The sequence below is a fragment of the Oryza glaberrima genome, chromosome 2 (genome assembly GCF_000147395.1).
Source record: "Oryza glaberrima chromosome 2, OglaRS2, whole genome shotgun sequence".
Lineage (NCBI taxonomy): Eukaryota > Viridiplantae > Streptophyta > Magnoliopsida > Poales > Poaceae > Oryza > Oryza glaberrima.
The window spans coordinates 17,349,752-17,359,858 of NC_068327.1; positions in this window are offsets into that span (position 1 = coordinate 17,349,752).

A 10,107-nucleotide genomic window follows, 5' to 3' on the forward strand; every position below is an offset into this window, starting at 1 on the left:
ATGATCTTTAATTTAGTCAATGCATCATTAATAATCTATGGATAGGGTTGACGCAGAGGGAGATATATCATTGGCAGGTATCAAATCGTAGCAATCACTTTAAAACAGTAAGAGCAATCTAGAGGAGAAAGGGAAGTTCAGCCGCTTTAGATAGCTGCTGCTACCTAATTAATGATGGGGGGCATGGCCGGCCGCATTGCCGACGAAGCGCCCCATGCCACAGGAAGCCGGTGTCACTAGTAAAGATACTTCTATATGTGACGGCCTCTAATATCTCTAGAAATAGCAGCCCATTACATGGAAGTCATCTCAATCGGATCAAAAAGTACCCGATTGAGTTATGGTCGCACATACATATTAGATGGACATAAAACATAAGCCCGTCATGGATGACACCTATCAGTGACGAGCCGTAGTTTAGACCTGATTGTGATAACATTCCATATCTCAAACGGGCCTAAAGTTACGGTCCGTCACAGATGACCATCATCTGTGACGGGCACCAACTTTAGACCCGATTGAGATAACATTCCATATCTCAAACGGGCCTCAAGTCACAGATGACCATTATCCGTGACGTGCACCAACTTGAGACCTGTTTGAGATAACAACTAGGCCCGTCACAGATGACTCGTCAGTGACGGGCTATATACTAATGCCCGATTGAGATGACTTAATCTCTATCGGGTATTAACTAAAGCCCATCACTGATGAGTATTTTTCATTTTTCATGTGAAATGTTTATATTTGTAAGTTGAACTATAGCAAAATAATTAAGTGCAGTATAATAATTCATTTTATGAGTAAAAGCAATTTTACGGGTAGTAAATGATTTGAAATGGAAAAAATGTCAACAACAAAGTTGTATAACTTATCAAGATTTAGAATTTTTAGTTTGTTCATTTTTCTATATAACATTTTTTGAATAATTTGAATTTGAATTTAAATTTGAAAATTTGACAACTTCAAACAATATTTTCAAATACTAAAATGATTTCAATTGAAAATATCATCAACAACAAAGTTGAATAACTCATCAAGATCTAAAACTTTTATTTTTGTTATTTCTTCATCCAACAAAATGTTAGTAACATTATTCCCAAATTTTACATATGTGTTATAATTTATAAACCAGATAAGAGATATGTCATGTTTGTGAACAATGTTACTATGCACTTTGTCGTATGAAGAAATAACTAAATAAATGTTTTAGATCTTGATGAGTTATTCAACTTTGTTGTCGATGACTTTTTCAGTTGATATCATTTAGTATTTGAAAATGTTGTTTGAAGTTGTCATATTTTTAAATTCAAATTCAAACTGTTCAAAAAATGTTATAAAGAAAAATGACCAAAATAAAAGTTATAGATCTTGATGAGTTATACAACTTTGTTGTTGATGACTTTTTCAATTGAAGTCGTTCACTGATCTAAAACTCTATTTGAATTTCTCAAACTTTGAATTTTAAATTTCAAATTGTTTAAATAGAGTCAGATGGAGAAATGACCAAGATAAAAATTTTGCACCTCGATGAGTTCTACAACTTTGGTTTTGGTGACTTTTTCAATTGAAATCATTTTATAACCCCAATTTTTGTTTAAAGTTGTCAAATTTTGAAAATTCAAAATTTGAATTGCTCAAATGAATTTATTTGTACAAAGGACCAATACAATAGTTGTAGATATCAATGAGTTATACAATGGGGGATGTGAATGAATGTATATGAATGGGGAATGTTGGGGTGTGACATTCTCGCCTAGGGCTTGATACGATTAATAGAATAATCATACCAACATGTTACAACTACATTTCCGGAAGCCGATCTTCAAATAACTTTGATGTTAAGCGTGCTAGGCCTGGAGCAATTTTAGGATGGGTAACCGATCGGGATGTTCTTCCTGGGTGCACACGAGTGAGGACAAAAAAGAGTTTCGGGATGGGTGACCGATCGGGATGTTCTTCTTGGGTGCACACGAGTGAGGACAAAAAAAGACCCGCCTGGGAAAGGCGGGACGGCATGGCATGGCTAGGCAAAAAAGAAAATTTATTATTTTTTGATTATACTCATCTGGCATGGCATGGCTAGCCAAAAAATAAAATTTATTTCTTTTTGATTATACTCATATGTGACGGGCATTAACTTAGACCCGATTAAGATGAGGATCATCTGTGACGGGCTATAGTTAATGCCCGTCAAAGATGACTAATTTGTGACGGGCTATAGTTAATGCTCATCATAGATAAGGGTCATCTGTGACTGACGGGCGCTAGTTATGGCCCAATTAAGATAGATCATCTGTGACGGGCTATAGTTTGACTGGTTATCTGGGTCAAAGCTATCTGTGACGGGCTTTAATATTGGCTTGATTGAGATAGATTCATCCGTGACGGTCGTTTGCCTGATTGAGATAAATCTTCACATCTGTGACTTCTAGCCTGTGACGGACGCCATGCCCGATTGAGATGGGGCTTACCGCCCTATTGAGTTGATGGTATCCATTCTAGTGTGTCTCCACCTCTGTGATCGCCGGCCTGCGGTGAGCCAGTGACCATGCATGGACAACGACGGAGAAAGCGGCTGGAATAGCTTAGGTGCGGTAGCCCCAACTACAGCTCCCAAACAGAGCCGGTGAATCCGCTCTCCGGGGCCCCAACTCCCAAATTAAGTAGATTGTAGGCAAAAAAAAAATGGAATTAACTCAACTAACTGGATGGCCATGGCGCCGATCCAAAATTATATTTTACTTAAAATTTATTAAATAGCTATCTTTGGTTGTAAAGACTTAGAAAGACCAAACTTTATCATCCTCATGTTTTTAATTTTATAGTTTTTAAAAGTTATAACAGTTGATACCTCTTACTTCTATCCCCTTTCTTTATTTGCTTGTTCAATCTACCACTATTTTTATTTATTCTCTATGGAACCTTTAAAAATTGGACCTTATAGTTTTTAGAATTTATCTCGTTGGGTTTTATTTTTATAATTTTTAGAAGTCCGTCAAACGGTATAACTATACTCCTCTACGTCCTCTCTTTATTGTGATTGGGATTTTAAAAATCGACCATAATTATCGTTTGGGTTCATTTTTTTTTTTACTTTCTAGAAGTCCTGTCAAACCGTCAACGGCTTTATCACTGTTCTCCTCTATGGCTCGCCCGTTGCCTCCCTTTTTTATTGTCATTGAGATTTTAAAATCGAACATGATTATCATTGGGTTTGTTTTTTTTATTCTTTTAGAAATCCCGGAACCTTTAAAAATTGGACATTGTAGTTTCTGGAGTTTATTGTCTCGTTGGGTTTATTTATATAATTTCTAGAAGTCTCATCAAACGCTGCCACTATACTCTTCTACAACCCGTTTGCTGCCTCATTTCTTTATTGTCAATGGGATTTTCAAAATTGAACATAATTATTGTTTGGGATCATTTTTCTACTTTCTATAAGCCCTGCCAAACAATTAGCGGCTTCACTACTGTACTCGTCTATGCCTCACCCATTGCCTCCCCTCTTTACTGTCATTCGGACTTTAAAATCAAGCGTGATTATTATTAGGGTCTATTTTTTTTTTACTTTTTAGAAGTCCCACACACAACCATGACCGTGTTGCTTAAACGGCTTATCTGTCGTCACTCCTTTTAATCATCATTGGGATTCTATTTAGGGTTTTGTTAATAGTTTTTAGATGTCCCATCAGCCATCACCACTCTACTCCTTTATAGACCCGTTGCTTCTCCCATCTTTATTGTCATATGTCATCTGTGTTCTAGATAAAATATTTTTTTTGAAAATTCCATATTTTTCATCCAATATTTTTAATATGTAAATTATATTCCTACTTGAACTCTTATAATTATTTTTCTATTTTTGAAATTTATTTTATTTTTTATTTGTAATTTTAATTTATCTCGTCATCTGTTCTAGATAGTCTCTTCTTTTACTAGTCTTTATTTTCTATTACAAATTTTAGTTATTTATAAATTGTATTCCTCGTTGAAATCCTATTTTTTATTCTATTTTGTATTTTATTTTTATTTTATTTTGAATTTTAATTAATCTCGTATTGTGTTATATATGGACTATTCTTTTAATATTTATTGTATTTATTTCCAATTTCAGTTGTTTTAAAATTGTATTCCTAATTGAACTCTCTTTTTTATTTTTCTTAGTTTCGATTTTATTTTATTTTTATTTATAATTTTAATTAATCTCGTATTATGTTCTTATGTGGACTCTTCTATCAATATTACTAATTTTAAATTCCAAATTTCAGTTATTTTTAAATTGTATTCGTACTTAAACTCTTATTTTCTTTTTATAATTTCTAATTTTATTATTTTTTTATTTTTTATTCTAAATTTTAATTAATCTTGAATATGGGGTTATTATTTGGACTCTTTTTGCAATATTGCTTATTTTTAATTCCGAATTTAAGTTATTTTTAAGTTTTATTTTTTACTTAACTCTTCTTTTTGATTTTTCCCTTCTAGTTTTGGGTTTTATTTTATTTTTTCTTCCGAATTTTAAGATTCTTATACGTACTCTTCCTCCAATATTGCCTATTGTTAATCCCGAATTTTTGTTATTTCTAAATTGTGTTTCTACATAGACTCTCTTTTTCTTTTTCTTCGATTAATATTGGAATTTCTAGCATCCTCAAATTTGCCTATTGTTATATTGTTAAGATGTCTTAATAATATAATGAATTCGTAGAGTTACAAGTCTTTGCACAATTCGCCACTGCTATCAATACTATAAACCTCTCTCGAGCACCTTCTTGGGAAGCTTTTTTTTTTCTGAGTAAACGTTTGATAAACCACTTACAAAAATTTTAAGACTACCATTCAAAATAGTATTATGGGTAAACACTCCAAATCATTTGTTCATTTATTATGTACTGTCTATTTCCGTAATAACTACACTCCTAGCACTTTAGAAGGTAAATTATTGGAGAATAAAAATGACTTTAATACCCTTTCAATAAATGATGTGGCTAGGAATAAGATGGAATAAGCTAGACTGATCTACTATGAAGGTTTTTTTATTTTTTTGACGAGAAACAGTAGGAGAGGCTCCTACTGTGAAGGTTTGGTAAACAACTTATTAAAATTTTAAGATTATCCTGTGAAACAATATTATGGGCAAACAGGATTATTTCTTAGAGTATTATCTAACATATATTTGTCTAGTAATACTTGAAAAATAATCTCCAGCCCATAGCTCATTTTGATTTAAATATATGTTGCCTCATTTATTCTATTAGGAACCTCTTTGAAGCATTATAAAAAAACGATTAGCAGTTCAGGAAACGTGCGTGTTGAAAATGAAGAAGTAGAAGATGGGAAAGAGAAGTATACAACACAACCTTAGGTTTTCCAGACATTAAGTTGTTGTTTTTGGAATATGGTGTTTGATCATTCATGCTATTCAAACCCTATTTAAGTTTATTTATTTTGTTGTGGTAGGTTTCATCACTAAGATACTTTAATCAAGCTTAGGTTTCTTGCATAGTCGCACTTATTTTTTTAATAATATGAATTTTAAACATCATGTAAAAAAATGAACAGCTAGCATCACATATTTAAAAATAGGGAGTAGATGATTTGGTGGAGAGGCATGCGGTGGGATGAAAAATAGGGGGTGCATACAGGAGGAAAGATATATGTTGCTTAGGCTCCTTTATTATTTAGGCTTATGCTTTTATGATGAGTTTTTTTTTATGATTTTATGGTTTATAAGCTGGTAGCTGCTTTGAATCATCAAATGGAAGGGTTGAGTTCTAACTTTAATTTACACTAGATGATACTCCGTGCGTTGCGGCGGACAATTCGTGCGTGCATTGCAGTTATAAAATTTCAATGTATAGGAATGAGAAATATTATGGACCTGTAAAAGCATCTCACATATATATGAAAAATGAAATACTTCCTTGTAGTGGTTTCTTATAGCATACTATATTAAGTGGTCAATGAATGTTGAGTTATGTCATAATCAATGAGAAATGATAACTGTCGATATTTAATGTCTATTTAATGAAGCATGGAAATGATCCAATAACTCTTATTTAGCGGGTGATGTGGCTCAATGCATGTTTAGTTTTTGGTGCCAACTATATACTCCCTCCGGTTCTATAATTATTGATGTTTTAGATAAGGTTGAGGTCAAACTTTTATAACTTTAACCATCAATAACTTAAAAAAATATTTAGTTTAAAAAAACTAGAACAATATATATAGATTTGTCTTTCAAAACACTATAATAAAAGTAAACATGCATTTATTTATTGTGTATATTATAATAGAAAAATAAGGTCAAAAGTATATTTTGTAGGCCGTGTTATTGTCCAAAACATCAATTAAAATGAAACCGGAGAGAGTAGGATACTAGGCGCAATTGATGGTGGTTGTTTCCTCTAATTTAATTGCTCATGACAAAGCGCACGTATACCACAGTCCCACTTCTGATCGCACGTTGGCACTGGGCACTGGGAAGCCGTTGGGGTACTGAGGAACGAAGCCGTGTGAAATCCCAATCCACGCGCGACATATATATCCTGTATGTCGATCGTGCATCGATTGGAGAGATGTGCGGGAGTGAAGATGAGTCTAGCTAGGCTGGTCCATCAATTTGGGCCTTCTTTCTCGTAGATTAAAGAAGTTTCAAAGGTGTATATTTGATGTCGACATTGATCAAATAGCTAATATAATGTTGATGACGTGGTGAATTGAGCAGTGAGTACCAACTATATATGAGAAAAATAGCTAATAAAACCTAATTTCATAATTAGACTTTCATTAGATGTGTGGTGGCTTAGGGGTAAGATGAGAACATACAAATGGAGGAATGCATGCTATGCACACAAACTTACTGTGCATACTCCATACACACCAACTAGCAATATCACATAAATTTGTATAAAAAATTAGACACATACTTTCAATAATATTACACCTATGTTTGAAATATTATCTTCAAATTCATTATATATTAGTCGCAAAAAAGATAAAATTCTGATAGATTTTTACTCTAACAGATTTTTCATTTTTTGTGACGGCTAAAATATAATGAATTTGAATATGAGACTTTGCATTTGCAGATATGTGTAATACTATTATGATTACATGTCCATTTCTTCTAGAATTATTTCGTAATATTTGTTAGTTAGTGTGCATCGGAAGTTTTTGTACATAGGATATGTTCCCATATAAATGATAGTTTGTCCATAGAAAACAGTATAATAAATAATTTAGAATCATATTTTGTGCTTGGAATAACCATCATGTGGCCATGGATCTCATTTATTTAGGTTCAATATAGACAAAAAGTTTTCCAGACTTTTCTAAGTAAAATATAAATGTAAAAAATATAAAGTAAAATTTCAGCTATGTTTTATGCATTTGAATTTTAAAATTCATTACTGGGTAATATTATTTTAAAAAATATTAGTTATAGATTGGACAAATTATAACCTACATAAATTTGGTCTAAAGTGAAATAATGTTAGAGTTTCTCTTAAAATATAATTTTATTCTATTTTAAGCATTGTTTTTGTATGCAATTATAATTATCTTGCTTCTATAAAATATTTAGAAAAAATTGCTACAGGACATCATTTTTTAATATTTGCCCTAGAATGCCATAAAACCTTGGTTTCGGCATTGCATACTAAGCTTTTGTGGTAATTCGCTAAAATATATTATAGCGGTCTAACCATTACTTTTAGCTATCTGGCTCAACATGAGATGTAAAATTGTGGAAAGGTTTTTCTCGGTTGTAGACAAGAATGTTGCCAATATGTGTTCCTATGGACCAACTGGGAGCTTTACGCATTTCGAGTTATAGTTGCATTAAATCCGACTGGCTGGTTTGTGGCCACCGGCGAGGCTAATGGCACGAATTTCTACTCAATCGGCGCCAACTGGGAAGAGCGGAGGAGGCCAGTGGCACATGAGGAGGAGGTCGGTAGCGACTTTGACTGACCTTGTACATGATATTTTATTTGCGAGTACATGTGAGACGCATGTAAGCACTCAAACGCACATATCACATTATATTCATGTTCATATACACCCTTATGAGTGTGTGCTAACACATCTAAAAGAATTGGAGGTCTAGAAACAGGTAACATGGGTACACGTTTTACCACTGAGCACACCTATGTGTGCATGAACTTTGCAATATTACATCACTGGAAACTATGAGTACTCAGGCCATGTATAGGATTTTAACCTGGATTAGCAGGTTCCACCACAAGGACCCTAGCCAACCTTTTGTTGCACAAAATTTGCTTAGATGAGCCCGATACCCATAGGTGGAGCCAGAAACAATTAAAACTAGTTAATATCCCGCGTGTTTGTGACATCTCGGCCCAGGGCTTAATAGGATTAAGAGAATACTCATACCAACAAGTTGTAATTTTTTTTTCCGGAAGCCCATCTCCAAAGAACTCTAAGGTTAAGCGTGCTTGGCATGGAGCAATTTTGAGATGAGTGACCGATCGGAAAATTCTTCCCGAGTGCCGATTGGAAAATTCTTCCCGAGTGCGCACGAGTGAGGACAAAGTGTGCAACACACGGATCGACGAGGATGTCAATCTCTCTTAAGGGGGAGAATACTCATAACAACAAGTTGAAGACTTGTGTTAGTCTGAGGGCAGTCTATGACCTGGTCACACAACACGGACGTGGCCAAGGAGTGGTCACACAGCATGGCACATGCGCTGGCATTGGACGCACGGATGTGGCCAAGGAATGGTCACACAACATGGCACATGTGCTGGCACTAGACACACGGACGTGGCTAAGAGGGAATGTTTGTGTCCAAGAGGGAACGTTCCTGACTTGGGGTTGATCGACGAGGACGTCGATCTATCTTAAGGCCTTAATTGGATGAAGAGAATACTCATACCAACAAGTTGCAACTTCTTTTCTGGAAGCCGATCTCCAAAGAACTCTGAGATTAAGCGTGCTTGGCCTGGAGCAATTTTGAGATAGGTGACCGATCAGGAAATTCTTCCTGAGTGCGCACGAGTGAGGACAGAGTGTGCAGAAAAGACTTATGTTGGTCTGTGAGGGCAGTCTATGACCTATAAAAGCTGCCAGATATAAGTGGGCCTGTCTTGGGAGAGGCGGGACGTTGCAGCGTTGCAGCGGGCACACTATAAAATGTTCTTAGTGCATAAAATTAATGCAAATTGGTCACTGAATCAGCATTCAAAGAAAAGGAGATTTACACTGTTGTGATAGAAATGCGCATAAATGTTCGTTTGAACATATACAATTGAATCAGGAAAGCAACCCCAATTAATGGTACATGGTATTCTAGCGTGCCGAGCTGGTCGATTTGCTGAATTGCTGTGAAGATATGGTAGGTGTAAAAATCAGGATTAGCCTCTTAGCAATATGATGAACTGAGTAAGTTCAAAACTTTATAAAACATAAATGGTATCTCACCTTCAGCAGACTTGAACCTTTAAGCAAAGCTAGTAGAACTGCAACTCAATCCTAGGAAGTAGCAACATGGCTGCCTTCATCTCATCCTCTGGATAAAGCTAGGCTACATGAAGGCCATATTTATAGCATCTCTAACCTGTATTCCAAGAAATATATATATTTTGAAACCAAATTCATACTGAAATTTGTGGTTTGAGCTTGTTAGGTGTACACCACATTTGAGAAACGTGGTGTACTTTGCCCAACATCCATTGGGTAAGCCCTTTGTTTTTTATTTCAATCAACAGAGCTACTGGTTAAATATTTTCAAATTATTAAAACTTTGCAGAATATACATTTTAAAATTATTGGAACTTTGCAAGTGTAGGATGCACGCATGAGCTATATTTGAAGCATGAAATGCCAATGATAGGATAATGAAAGAAAAGGACGGGTGCACGCAGCATGACCAACAAAGGATAAGGTAAAAAAAAACGCATGCCAGTAAAGTTTATCTGCTTTGATGAGAGTCCTTTGCTTGGAAGACTGGTATGACAATCCTCGCATTTTTCCCCATGTGCTGGAACATATATTCCTTCTATCTATTAAATCCATAGCACAATTTGCATAGGTCACAAGCAGTATAATCTTCTTTTAAGAAACTAAAAAATAGTCAAT